At 46.3% G+C, this 13991-nt stretch overlaps 1 long non-coding RNA gene across 1 annotated transcript; it reads left to right on the top strand.

Annotated features, from left to right (window-relative positions):
* Positions 1-220: 220 nt before the first annotated feature.
* Positions 221-10361, top strand: LOC137528593 (uncharacterized). The gene is made up of 3 exons (XR_011023429.1): positions 221-329; positions 9072-9143; positions 10159-10361. It is a non-coding gene; the product is annotated as an uncharacterized lncRNA (long non-coding RNA).
* Positions 10362-13991: the final 3630 nt, after the last annotated feature.

Raw genomic sequence — 13991 nt, 5'->3', positions numbered from 1 at the left:
AATACACAATGAGCAAGAGAAGGGAGGGGGGAAAACAAAAGTCGGGGAGGATATGATGTCAGCATTAGCTTGGCAAGATGGCCACTGCCTTGAATAGAATTTTCTGCTTTTCCTTTATAAAATTCAGAGGAATCAGTACGTGGATAGCACAATACATCTGTTATTCAAGTAGAAGTAGTATTTATCTACTTATATATGTGTTTTTTATTTCTAGGTTAGCATGGGTGTCGCTTGTTCTTAAGAAGCAGTGTATTGGAACACAAACTGTGGAAGAAGACCGACATACCTGCAGATACATCTGTTCCTGGATTTACATAGATACATTCAAGGTAAGACTAATCCTGGTTACCAAACCTACTTTCATTTATAAAACTTTTTTTTTTAATACAATCCAGATAATAGTATTACTCTGCAGTGACATAATGACTTATTTTTTTGTTCTGCTTATTTTTAATTTTTGTAATGGTGGCAGCAGGTCTTTTCAGAAGCGGTCCATCTCAGCAGAGCTAGGAGTGAATTGTAACTGTTGTTGCATCCAGTTATGTGATGTGTTCTGTATAGAGGTGCCCATGCAAGTATAGATTGCCACCCAATATGATTTATTATAATGGTATGGACCATCAATCTACGTTCGACTACAATCGATGTGCCGGAGATGTTAGGTCAAAAGATAGTGGGAACCTGAGCCTGAAAATGGAGGCTCTTCATTAGGGGATCTTGCAGTGCTACTTTATCAGGCACCTCCTGAATTTACTGGTGTGCCTTTACATTGTCATCTATAGCATCACCAACACTTCTCTGGCTATAAATATCAGAGGTGTGCAGGAGAGAGCATATGGGGAATGGTAGAATTGAATAATCATGCTGCTGCTGCAGTGGATGTGCGGATCTATAGCAACTTGCTGGGAGAAGTAGTGCAGCAAAGGTAGGCTACATTGTAGTTCGTACTCCGGGCTGTAGTGTGTTTATTTCGTATTAACCCCAATAAGCACAATACGATTCTTTATTCAATTACGATTCTATTTACGATCCAATTAAATCCGACATGTCCGTTCTGGATTCTATTCAATTTAAATTGCCATTGCAAAACAATCGAATTCCGATCAGACATGTCGGATCTAATCGGATTGTAAATAGAATCATAATCGAATAAATAATTATATCTTGTAGATTGGGCTTTAGGCTAATACCGAATACACACAATGAGATTTTCCGGCAGATGTGCTGCCAGATCAACTATTTCCAGCATAGGCGTAGGGCCCGCGGTTGCAGGGGTCGCGGTGGCGACCGGGCCCGCCTCCTAAAGAGGCAGGGGAGGGGCCCGGGGGCCTGGACCCCCATTTGTTGAAATCCCTGCAGCGCACTGCGGGGACTCCTGGAGGCAGAGCAGGGCTACGGCAAGATGGCTGCCGAAGCCCTGCACTAGAGACTATTTGTGTCTCCAGTACAGGGCTAAGGGCGCCATCTTCCCCTAACCCTGCACTCTGCCTGTCAGCGAGGGAGAAACTGGCTGCTCCGCTGCAGGATCGTCGCTGGAGGAGCTGCACGAGGGAGGCTGGTTGCACGTCGGGGAGCTCACGTCAGAGGCTGGCCAGGTGAGTGAATTTTTTTTTATTTGTACAGGTTTATTTTCTGGTGACTGCCTCCACATAACGATTATTTTCTGGTGACTGTCCCCACATAACTATTATTTTCTGGTGACTGTCCCCACATAACTATTATTTTCTGGTGACTGTCCCCACATAACGATTATTTTCTGGTGACTGTCCCCACATAACTATTATTTTCTGGTGACTGTCCCCACATAACGATTATTTTCTGGTGATTGTCCCCACATAACGATTATTTTCTGGTGACTGTCCCCACATAACGATTATTTTCTGGTGACTGCCCCCACATTGTGATTATTTTCTGGTGACTGCCCCCACATAACGATTATTTTCTGGTGAATGCTGCGCACATAACGATTATTTTCTGGTGACTGTCCCCACATAACGATTATTTTCTGGTGACTGTCCCCACATAACTATTATTTTCTGGTGACTGCCCCCACATAACGATTATTTTCTGGTGACTGTCCCCACATTGTGATTATTTTCTGGTGACTGCCCCCACATTGTGATTATTTTCTGGTGAATGCTGCGCACATAACGATTATTTTCCTTCAGACTGGCATCTTGCTACTAATTGCCCTATTTCCTCTGGGTGCTGCGTATGTTTGCAAATTGAACGTGGCAGCCATGCTGCTGGAAAGCGGAATTGATATAGCCATGCCATGCACAGCTATGTGTGTGTGCTTCGGGTGTTGCGAGGGGGGGGGGGGTGTTGTTGCCGGGAGGGGCCCACATCCACATTCCGCATCGGGGCCCAGAGGTTTCTAGCTACGCCACTGCATGGCCAATTTGATTTCCCATTCACGTCTAAGGAAAATCGATTGGAAATAAGAAAGGTCATGCTGGACATACTAGATCTGGCAGTAAATCAGCAATAAAATCTCATTGTGTGTATTAGGCTTTAGATAGAGGAGAGTTGATTTGAGAGTAAAGGATGGCCACACTGTATGCAGTCTGACTGTACAATCAATCTCCAATCTTACTACTTTTATGTAGTATAAGACACTACCTGAAACTTATTGGTGTTTATAGTACATGGATGTTTGTAAGATTGTATAGTCACATTGCATAGTGTGAAGTACAGAGGGTAATGGTAGAATATCAGTAAATTACCCGATAATTTACAATAGTGGATTGTATAATAATGTAAAAATTTCAAATATTCAATTGCTGTTATTTCATGCCCATGTTTGAACACACCTTTGCTAGCAGTGTGGTTGAATATGTTGCTATACTGTAAAGCTCTGTCCACAAGCTTGATGAATGTTGACCGAGTTGTCCAATAAGGACTGCTTGTGCCGGGAATGCAACATTTGCACATCAGGGGCTGACATGGGCAGCAGGGTGGCGTCGTGGTTAGCGCTCTCGCCTTGTAGCGCTGGGTGCCAGGTTCAAATCCCAGCCAGGTCAACATCTGCAAGGAGTTTGTATGTTCTCCCTGTATCGACTTGGTTTTCCTCCGGGCACTGCGGTTTCCTCACCCATTCCAAAAACATACAGATAAGTTAATTGGCTTCCCCCTAAATTGACCCTACAGTACGATACACACACTACATGATACATACATAGACATATGACTATGGTAGGGACTAGATTGTGAGCTCCTCTGATGGACAGTTAGTGACAAGACAATATACTCTGTACAGTGCTGCGGAAGATGTAGGTGCTAAATAAATAAATAATAATGATGTGCAAATGCTGGATTCCCAGCACAGGCAGTCGTCATTGGACGACTCGGGCAAGATTCATCCGCTGCTTGTCAAACTGGTGGATCACTTAGGTCGATTGGCTGAGTGGTTTTCTTCCCATGGCCATTTGTAGAGGTAGCCGGAGTAGGCGACTGACCGAGGTGTAGATAGAGGTGGGTTAGCGTGGACACAGAGCAGTTACATATTACCTTCCGGGATCCACACACGCGTGGCCACTGTGATGACATGCAGGTATGACCTCACGGGGGCCTGTTACAAATGCAATGGATGCCTAGGAGGGAGAAGATGGATGCAGTGTGCATGCCGGAAGGTGATTTGTAACTGCTCTGTGCCCACGCTCACCTACTGCTACATCCTCCAGGAGCACCCATCCCTGGCTAACCTATACTGGGGGCTCCCATGCGTGGCTACATATACTGGGGGACTATCTGCCCTGGTTCTCCCCACTATCCAGCCCCCACATAACATCACTCTTGTGGTGCTCTGTTGGTGCCACCAGCCCTCCACCATATGACTAGAACAGGTTGATAACCTGTAGTCTAGTTCCGTCTCTGCTAGTCTCATGCCTTTCAATGTAAATACAGCCATATGGCAACGGTTGTAGCACCACGCGTGTCAAGTGGTGAAGTAACCTGGCAGCAGAGGACCACAACTTGTTACACTTGAGCCTGGCTGCGGCCACGCTCAGATGTGAGACTCTGGGGGCAGAGAGGGGGTGCCTGTCAAGCGCTAGTACCAAGCACGTGGGCTGTGCAGGTGCATCCACTGCCTGCAGAAGCCTTTACAGTAGCATTATTATTATTTAGTATTTATATAGCGCTGACATCTTCCACAGCGCTGTACAGAGTATATAGTCTTGTCACTAACTGTCCCTCAGAGAAGCTCACAATCTAATCCCTACCATAGTCCTATGTCTATGCATCGATCGTGTAGTATATATGTATTGTAGTCTAGGCCCAATTTAGGGGGAAGCCAAATAACTTCTCTGTATGCTTTGGGGGTGTTAGAGGAAACCCACACAGACACAGGGAGAACATACAAACTCCTTGCAGATGTTTACCTGGCTGGGATTTGAACCAGGGACCCAGCGCTGCAAGGCAAGAGCGCTAACCACTATGCCACTGTGCTGCCCATGGTGGCGTAGTATGCATTGACATGTATCCTTTGCATTGGCATATATTGGTGTGCACAACGCACTCAATATGCCTTTTCTCAGAGCAGGGACAAGGTCCTTCAGCACCCAAGGCTGAGACACCAAAGTGCACCTCTCCATCCCTCCCACCACAGCTGTCACACACTGATTGCTATTAGACTAAGAGGGCCACAGGGCCCACAACCTCCCCAACACCTTAATATCTAGTTATCTGGCTTGCAGTCACTGCTATGTATACCCTTTTCTTATTTCTTTCTGCTTAATACACAATTAGGAATGACAGCTGAATGAATTGTGCGCCCCCTCCTACACTGCGCCCTGAGGCTGGAGCCTCTCCAGCCTATGCCTCGGCCCGGCCCTGCCTTTTCTACCTACACTGTAACCCTGTTTTCTGAATAAAAATAGCCCAGTGTCAAATTAGCCCAACTGGTGAGTGGAAAATAGTGTACTGTGTTTGACTATCAAGCAGGTGTTTGATTGAGAAACACATTTTACTAACATGCCATATATGTTACTTATCTTTGTAGTTCGGGGCATATAATTACTGGTTTTTGAAAAATAATTAAAAAAAAAAAAAAAAAAATCTATAATCGTGTAAGATTATCATCCAATAGGTTCAAAATGTCAAGTTCCAGTACTGAATGTGAACCAGAAACTCTTGAAGATCTAGTAACTCTGGATGAGTCATACACTTCCAGTGAGTCTGAAGATTTTACACATGAGTAGTATCCACACAGAAGTGGAAGAAAGTTCTGATGAATGTTCCATCCTGGAAGAGGTATGTGTGACGGAACCGCTTGCTGGACCCCGACCCGGGCCACTCCGTCAAGTCAACGCTACCAGAACCTCAGGAACTAACTCAGCTGCAGGACGGTACTGGGATAAACCTATGCATTGGGCAGAACCAATGTCATTAAAGTGAACCTAAAGCCTGGAAAAAAGAGATTAACTCACCTGGGGCTTCCCTCAGCCCCCTGCAGCCGATCGGTGCCCTCGCAGCCCCGCTCTGACGCTCCAGGACCCGCCGGCGAACATTTCTGGTTTGGCCGTCACCGGCCGACAGGCATGGGAACGCGAGTGATTGTTCGCGTTCCCTCCTGGCCGCAATAGCAGCATAGGGGGTGATATACAGGCTGGGAATGCGAAAAAATCACTCGCGTTCCCATGCCTGTCGGCCGGTGACGGCCACACCGGAACGGAAGTGTTCGGGTCCTGGAGCATCAGAGAGGGGCTGCGAGGGCACCGATCGGCTGCAGGGGGCTGAGGGAAGCCCCAGGTGAGTTAATCTCAACTTTTTTTTTTTTTTCCAGACTTTAGGTTCACTTTAAGCAAGCCCGCACAGAAGCAAGAGACAGCACTCTGAACTTCTGTGATTCCAAACAGTAACTCCCTTTATTCAGTCAAACAAGACAATTTACACACAACAGCAGAGCCCCCACCTTTGGGAAGGATTTTCCATCCCAACCATGTGGTACTCACTATACAAAGTTTTAAACAGTTTATCTTTTAAACAGCAGGAAACAAAGCAAGCGCTCACCAATATGGGCCGCATCTGAATGACTCACCACCTCATATGCACCGCTTAAATAGCTCAAATACACACTCAGCAATCAGACAGATGCAAAACATATGCAAAACTAAACTAAATACTTACCATGCAAAACAGGATAGCACAATGGGTGCTGCTAGCCTGGTAGTTACAGAACTGTGGATACAAAATATAGGTAAAAGGCTGCGCATCCCTGACCCAATACTGTACAATTGAATGGTTAATCGCTGTGGCGCACACCGCCCCCCCTGGACTAAAATGTACGCCCGCATCCAAACAATGCAATACTGGTCTATGGAGAAATTTTAGCTTCCATCATAGTTTTGCATGCAAAAATATAGATATACTGGACATCTGCACCAACGTTGAGGTAAATCTCCAGAGCAGATGTCCTAACACTAAACTGACCTAAGTTAAAAGCAAATGTCTTTACCCTGGCAGCTGCTATGCTAAAATGTGTAACTTACATTCAATACAGACAGCAGGAAACAAAGCAAGCGCTCACCAATATGGGCCGCATCTGAATGACTCACCACCTCATATGCACCGCTTAAATAGCTCAAATACACACTCAGCAATCAGACAGATGCAAAACATATGCAAAACTAAACTAAATACTTACCATGCAAAACAGGATAGCACAATGGGTGCTGCTAGCCTGGTAGTTACAGAACTGTGGATACAAAATATAGGTAAAAGGCTGCGCATCCCTGACCCAATACTGTACAATTGAATGGTTAATCGCTGTGGCGCACACCGCCCCCCCCTGGACTAAAATGTACGCCCGCATCCAAACAATGCAATACTGGTCTATGGAGAAATTTTAGCTTCCATCATAGTTTTGCATGCAAAAATATAGATATACTGGACATCTGCACCAACGTTGAGGTAAATCTCCAGAGCAGATGTCCTAACACTAAACTGACCTAAGTTAAAAGCAAATGTCTTTACCCTGGCAGCTGCTATGCTAAAATGTGTAACTTACATTCAATACAGACAGCAGGAAACAAAGCAAGCGTTGTTTCCTGCTGTCTGTATTGAATGTAAGTTACACATTTTAGCATAGCAGCTGCCAGGGTAAAGACATTTGCTTTTAACTTAGGTCAGTTTAGTGTTAGGACATCTGCTCTGGAGATTTACCTCAACGTTGGTGCAGATGTCCAGTATATCTATATTTTTGCATGCAAAACTATGATGGAAGCTAAAATTTCTCCATAGACCAGTATTGCATTGTTTGGATGCGGGCGTACATTTTAGTCCAGGGGGGGCGGTGTGCGCCACAGCGATTAACCATTCAATTGTACAGTATTGGGTCAGGGATGCGCAGCCTTTTACCTATATTTTTTATCTTTTAAACAGTTTATCTTATCTATCTGTACACAATAAGTAGTGTTGGGCGAACACCTGGATGTTCGGGTTCGGGAAAGTTCGCCGAACATGGCCGCAATGTTCGGCATGTTCGGGCCGAACCCCGAACTCCCCGAACATCCCGCTTTTGGGGGCCCTATGGGGTCGCAGGCATAAGGGGGGAGCATGCCCTGATCGCGGGGGGGGTCGGAAATTCCCCCCACCCCCTCCGCTAGCGCTCCCCCCTCTGCCCGCTTCCCCATTCAAAAGTTAGGAAGTGAAACTGTACCTGTGCGGCCGGTAGTGGGTGACTGGCAGTGGGCGGCACTATGGAGAGACTGAGGAGGAGGAGGAGTCCGGAGAGTGACGCGTTGAGGGAGGCCGGGCAGTGGGCGGATCAGCAGTAGTACCGTACTACTGCTGATCCGCCCACTGCCCGGCCTCCCTCAACGCGTCACTCTCCGGACTCCTCCTCCTCCTCAGTCTCTCCATAGTGCCGCCCACTGCCAGTCACCCACTACCGGCCGCACAGGTACAGTTTCACTTCCTAACTTTTGAATGGGGAAGCGGGCAGAGGGGGGAGCGCTAGCGGAGGGGGTGGGGGGAATTTCCGACCCCCCCCCCGCGATCGGGGCATGCTCCCCCCTTATGCCTGCGACCCCATAGGGGGCCAGTATTCGGGCGAACAGGGCCCTGTTCGTGCCGAACAGGGGCCCTGTTCGGCCAGGCAATGAGCCGTTCGGGCGAACCCGAACAGTTTGGCCGAACACCACCAGGTGTTCGGCCGAACGCGAACATCACCCGAACAGGGTGATGTTCTGCAGAACCCGAACAGTGGCGAACACTGTTCGCCCAACACTAACAATAAGGTCCAGCACCTGGAATACACTACTGTACACATTACAACGGCTCCCCACAGAGATAATTAAATCAGGTGCTAATCTTCCTGGACCTATAGTCTTTAGAGACACACTGTCTCTCAAGGTGTTAAATGTCTCCAGCCATGTTGGCACCTTCCAAGGGCCTGTGACATCACAGGGCTAAGTAATGGCCCATACTCACGGGCTACTTTTGTAGATTGTCGCTAGCACACGGGAGCGTGTGCGCGACAGCTCATCGACAGCTCGTTGCCAGGTCCCTCCGCATACATACCACAGAAGAGGGATCAGTGAAGCGGCGGAAGCTGTCGCCGACGTTCCTCCCCCCCCCCCCCCCCCCCGCCGGAAACTCAGTGCTCCGGCTATTAGGTTTCTGTCGCTAGTCCGCATACACACGCGGACTAGCGACAGTTGTGGCGCCAACTGTCGCTAGGCGTTTGACCACGCCAATCGCCTGGCGACAGCAGCGACGGTTTGGGGCGCGCACGCCATACGTACGGGTGACCTGTTGCCGCAACACGCGTGCCACGTGGTTGCGGCGACAATTCTAGCCCGTGAGTATGGGCCATAAGTCCAAGACAGCCCGGAGCCACTGTTTGTAATGTGGAAGTCTATTTCTTTCCAACCCATGCATGCTTCTCCAACGCATGGGTTGGCCAGTGAATCAGAGGAATGCTGTATACTTTGGGGACCCCTAAATGTTTCCCAATCCATTTGGTCCTGGCTCATGTGACAGTATGTTTAAATACACATGAATGTATGTATCTCTATCAAGCAATTACTTTTTTTATTTTATTTTTTTATTACATAATCTTTTTTCAGACTGAATTCCAAGCAGCAGGATGACAGGAATATGTGGATTCAGAAATGGCTGCTGAGGAGAGAGCACAAAGGGTAAGGTTACTTTGTATAATACAGTAGAGTTCCGAGCATCTGGCATAAGCAGGGATAGCCTGATGAAAGATATATGTGCATGCCAGTTGCTTGAGCATCCAAGAAAAAAAAAAATCACCCTGAAATAGTCACTGATCATACAGTGACATCTAGTAGCAGCCTGTATGTATCTCCTTGCAAGCATCTTTCCATCTTCTGCCGCACATGACCCGCATTGGGTCAGGTGACAGGCCAGCTTATGTACTTGGATGCTGGAACCCGATAAAGACACCACGAGGAGTTAGAGCAAGGCTGCTAGATGTTACTGAAGGCTTGGAAAGTATCCTTCTGCCTGCCAGCACCCCATCAGGTGCAGTGGGCCTATCACTAGCTCTGCGTTAGTGAGGTCATGATGACATAGAATGACACTGTGATAGCAGCTCCTGGCAAGTGCATGTTTCACAGTGAGTTTCATGTTTGATCTATGTGCACTATTGTGTTTCCTGACATGCAAAGGTTGATGTAAAATGTTCCCAATGTGAAATCGCAGTACAAATCGCATAACACTATGTTTGCAATGCGATTTGCATGCACTCCCATTGACTTGACAAACACAGCAACACTGCATCAGACACTGCAATTGTAAAGTGAAATAAACCACGCACCACTGATGAGGGTGGCCTTGTGATGGCCCAGTGTACTTGCAATGGGGAAATAAATGCAATTCGATAACGGAATAGTAAAATATGTCATGTGGCAGCGCCCTTAACCCTTCGCCAAAAAGTAGAAACGCACCACAAGCATGGAGCAGAAGAGATCCTAATTTAGTGAAAATGACAATTGTGGTTGAAAAAATGTATAGTGTTTTAGAAAGGTAATTCAATTGCTTCGGAAAACTGAATGAATGGAAGGATCTTGTTGGCCACAAACAGTATTTTTATACCCATTTAATTATTTTGCTATTTTTATCATTTGCAAAGTCTATATCAATTTTAGTACTTTTATAGAGTGTAATGTGTGTGTTTTCTTAATTTAGACACAAATGGTTATGGACGAGATCTACGCTACTTTCCCATATTTTGATGAATATTGCAGCTTCCCATTCAATCAAAGAAGGCCCTTACAGACAGACAATCAAGGGTCAGAGGCATCAACATCTGACCATGCACCAGTTACAGGTAGAATTGGGAACAGCAACTGGTGTTTATGTGGAAACAGAGGCGTATCTAGAGGGGTGCAGGCATGGCTCTCGCCATGGGCGCCATAGCACCATGGGCGCCATGTCTGCTCCTGTACTGTGCCACCATGCCTGCCCCTGTGCTGCGCCCCATGCCTTTCTCCATTCCTTTGCATCATTCAGACCTAAGATTAGATTAAATCTGGGAAACATGGCTACTGAATTTATGTATACAGGTGCACTTAGCTTAGTGTTAGAAGAGGATACAGAGGAAATGAGAAGAGACATTTCCAAAAAAGTAACTTTAGCAACATCCCAAACCAGAGAACACAGGCAGCCATAACACATGTACACAAGAAAGGATGCTGGTTTAAGAGGGTAAGGGGGGGGGGGGCACAATTTCAGTGTTTGCCATAGGCTCTATATTACCCAGATACGCCCCTGTGTGGAAACTGTATTTCCATGCCAACGGACTTAGAAAGCATCTGCTGCCAGGATGCTGAGGACATCAAGTCTTTCATACCTGATGACTTACAATGTATTACACAAATCTCAGACTTTCATCACCTTTGCTCAAACCCAATTATTGTGGAAGCTCTTTTTAGGACTCATCCGAACAATACAACTCATCCTCCTGCCAATGTATATCACAGGTAACTAATCTCTATCCTTAAGCTGGCCATACACTGGCCTGATTTGCCGCCGTTCGACAGCAGATTCGATCCCTGGGATCGAATCTGCTGCCAACTGTTCGCGCTAAACACACCCGCCGATCCGATTTCCTCCCGAAATCGGATAGGCCCATCAATCGCGCCGTGCGGGAAATTACCGTCGATCACCCACGGGTAAGGAGCGCATCGCTTGCGGCGGCCGATCCGATACAGGTATACATTACCTGACGCTGGCTCCCGGGCATCTTCTCCACGCTGCACCACTCTGTTCCTGCTCCATCCCAGCGTACAGTGTATGGCTAGCTTAACTTCCTGTGTCTCTCCAGTGACCAGGAAGTTCAAATAGAGGGTGCTGTATTTGAGCTTCCTGCTCATGGAGTGACAGTGTACGCTGGGATGCGGTGCGGGATGCTGGGATGCGGTGCAGTGCAGAGAAGAGGACCCGGAGCTAGCTTCAGGTAATATATACAGGGGGGGGGGGGGGGAGACAGGCAGCAGGAGCAGTTCAACAGATTGTTATCGGTTTCAGGCTGAAATCGATTCACACTCTGTTTGCAGTAAAGGCAGCCGTTTGATCCCTCTCTGATCAGATTTGATCAGATAGAGATCTGTCAGTTGGTCGATCTAATGCCAAATCGACCAGTGTATGGCTACCTTTACAGTTCTCTTCTAATCTATAAAGAAGTGTACTCTTCATTAACTACAATTTTATTTTTCAGAAAACTCCATAGAACCGCATATCGTTCTTTTGCGTCATGGATTTATGGCTATCTTGGGAAAGGGAGGAGGCGTCCAATCCCATCTTGCACCGTAAAAAAAGTGTGCGAAACACTTTTCCAGACCCTCAGGGAATTTACAAGGGGTTTTATTATGGCAACAATTTTGATGTGGCTGAAATGCTTGATTACTAATTGTTTTAAATATTTACTTCCTAATAAAAAGTCAAGCTTTATTTGTATTATCATTTTTAAATACTGTTGGTTTTCCAATACGCGAAGTAGAATGCACCGACTCAGACGCCTAATGAATTTAAACTGTAATTAAAATAGAAAATATGATAAAATGTTCTATTTCTCAGATAATAGTCATCATAAATTATATATACAGCAATAGCTGTGTATAGCCCACAAAAATGAAATAAACCAATCAAAAAATTGTTACTTGTCCTGCTTTAATAAAGCAGTCCCCATATTTTTAAAGTAAGATAAACATATCTGATTGTGACTGTATATATCTGATGTGTACACCGGATTCTTTTATATATGTTACGGCCAGAACCCGAAGTCTGGCCACTTCAAGTTCTGGCCGGTCACAATGCGAAGTGGCTGCCTGATGCGGCCAATGTACAAAATGCTGCACAATTTCGGACTTTGGCCGGCCAGAACGTGTTCTGACTACATGTGGCTGGCCAAGGCCCGAAGCTCACCTATTTAGTGCTGTGCCGCTGTCCCCTGCTCTGCGTTCTGTTCCACTGTCCCCGCTCCATGTCCTGCTGGCCCCTGTTCTCCGTTCTTCCCTAGCTGTGAGGACCCGGGGCTGCCTATATGCTACCGGCTGCAGCTGATTTCACCGCTGGCGGACAGGAGGACCATGGCGAGGACAGAAGTGACAGGTGGATAGACAGGAGGAGGAGACGAAGACGCACACAGGCAGGGAATCCCCGACGTGGCAGCGGTTCGTATCGGCGGGCGTTCAGAATTCGGGTATTCCCTGCCTTTGCCGTATAAGACGCAGGGACTTTTTCTCCCCATTTTTGTTGTAGAAAAGTGCGTCTTATAGGCGGAAAATACAGTACATTCTAGATATCTATATAGAATGTACTGTATATATCTAGAATTACGGTGTATATATCTAGAATTACGGTATATATATATATATATATATATATATATATATATATATATATATATATATATCTCCATTCTATTCATGTTGTGATCAAATTTACACAGAAACACAGATTCTGAGGGTTTCTAATACATTTATTCAGAACACTAACACAAACCATCTAACATGTCATTACAATGTAATTTGGAAAATTTAATAGACAAATATGGAAACCCTCAAAAAAAAAAAAAAAAAAAGAATTGAACCAGAGAAAGGCGAAAAAAAACCATGACACACTAAAAGGACAATATAAGTATAGCATGGGGAAAAAAATCCTTTCTGATCCCTGTTAGGCGATCCCAGGCCCGGCCCTAGACTTTTTGCCGCCTGAGGCAATCTTCAAAGAAATCGCCGCCCCCCCCCCCCCCCCCCCAGGCCGTGGGTGTGGGGGAGCCGCCCGAGCTGGAGAGGATAGCTGGCAGGAAGGGGGTATTGGGCCTAGTGGCGGGGAGGGGGGTCAGACCCCCCCCTCGCTCGCCTGGGTCCCCCGTCCTCCGCTCCCCGCCGCTAGGCCCAATACCCCCCTTCCTGCCCACTATCCCCTCCAGCTCGGGCGGCCCCGCCCACACCCACGGGGCGGCAAAAGTTTCACCTCACCTCATGGGCGGGCCGGCCCTGGGCGATCCACTAATGGCTGTTTCAATTGTCTTATTTGTTATTTAAATTTGAATATACACTTTTAGATTCTCCAATTGGAAAAACGCCACCTTTGTCAACCCTTAATTGAAATCTTAAATTTTTGTGCCCCATCCTATCGATTGTTTTATTAAAAATTTGGTATCTTTCCACAAGATTTCTAATTAGAATGATAAATAAAATCCTATGGGTTGTGCGGCAGTAACATTGCTGGAAGAACAATATTGAACATGAAAAGAGCAAAACTATGTTAGGTGTGGGTGGTGGCGGGAGAGGAGGCCACGGTTTTTACATCATGGCCCTGGGAGAAATGTAGGCTAAAGACTGACTTGTGCTCTGATGGAAATGGGCTGCTGCAAAGGAGAACAAAGCCAAAGTGTTTTCTTTGTAAGGTAAAAATGAAATCTATAAGTGTACATCTAATAAAAAACATTGTACAACTTTTTAAAAACAACTAAGAGCGATATGAATAAACGAAACTTGACCTGTTGAAAAAAA

This window comes from Hyperolius riggenbachi, chromosome 8 (genome assembly GCF_040937935.1).
Source record: "Hyperolius riggenbachi isolate aHypRig1 chromosome 8, aHypRig1.pri, whole genome shotgun sequence".
Lineage (NCBI taxonomy): Eukaryota > Metazoa > Chordata > Amphibia > Anura > Hyperoliidae > Hyperolius > Hyperolius riggenbachi.
Note: the sequence above shows the minus strand (reverse complement) of the source record. Positions and strands in the feature narration are given on the sequence as shown.